Consider the following 1349-nt stretch of genomic DNA (forward strand, 5'->3'; position numbering starts at 1 on the left):
GAGTTGACTTTTTGATATCAAGGTCGGAATCCAGTTTCGAAAATTTTCATAGCTTTGTTATGTCATTTATGACTTGTGTGCAAAATTTGGAGTCAATCGAACTTGATTTGATAGGTTTCGGTACCTAATGTAGAAGTTGGAAATCTTAAGTTTCATTAAGCTTGAATTGGAGGATGATTCGTAGTTTTAGCGTTGTTTTATGTGATTTGAAGGTTCGACTAAGTTCGTATGATGTATTGGGACTTGTTAGTATATTTGGTTGAGGTCCCGAGGGGCTCGGGGGAGTTTCGGACGACTAACGGATCACTTTTGGCCTTTGGAAGACTGCTGATAGCTGCTGGAAATTTTCTTCTGATTTCCTTATACGCGATTGCGTAAGTTGGTCTGCGATCGCGTAGAGTAATTTGGGCAGAGATGGATTTGTTCTACGTGATTGCGTGAATAGGGTTGCGATCGGGTAGGCTTAATTTGAGCAGTTGGAAATTTGTTATATGCGATCGCGTGGGCACGTCCGTGATCGCGTAGGTTAGGCCAGTTTGTGCATCGCGATCGCGTGTTGTTGTTTGCGATCGCGTAGGGGAAACTGGGGAGGAGTTGGGCCATGCACTTAATGCTTCGCGATCGCATGAGGAGGTTCGCGATCACATAGGTTTGCGAAATCAGTGTTTCGCGATCGCATGGGACTTTATGCGATCGCGTAGGATTATTTTCTGGGCAGTAAAATTTGTGCTACGCGATCGCGTGAGGAAGTTCGTGATCGCGTAGAAGGAATCATTGGGCAGAGAGTTTAAGTTTTGAAAATTCCATTTTAATGATTTGGAGCTCAGATTTGGACGATTGTTGGGAGATTTTGAGAGAAAACAACGGGGTAAGTATTCTTTCTCAATATTGGTTAAATTACCCGAATCCATCATTATTTTTATTATTTAATTGGTGAATTGAGTTGGAAAAAAGGTTTGAAAACCCTCTTGGATAGATTTGAGGATTTGAGGGACGAATTTTTATCGGGATTTAGTAATTTTGGTATGGGTAGACTCGTGGTTGAGTGGGTGTTCATATTTCGTAACTTTCGTCGGATTCCGAGACGTGGGCCTCACATACGATTTTTAAATTAATTTCGGACATTTATTGAAAAATACAATATTTTTTTATAGAATTGATTTCTATAATTATTTAGTGATTGTATCGAATTATTTTGACTAGATTCGAGCCAGACAGAGTTGGATAATCGTGGAAAGGGTCTTCTCGTGGATTAAATTGGAGAAAATTGAGGTAAGTCGTTTGTCTAATCTTGTGAGGAGAAAATTACCCCATAGGTAATTAAAGTAATAATTATTTCTAATTGTGGG

Source organism: Nicotiana tomentosiformis, chromosome 8 (assembly GCF_000390325.3).
Source record: "Nicotiana tomentosiformis chromosome 8, ASM39032v3, whole genome shotgun sequence".
Lineage (NCBI taxonomy): Eukaryota > Viridiplantae > Streptophyta > Magnoliopsida > Solanales > Solanaceae > Nicotiana > Nicotiana tomentosiformis.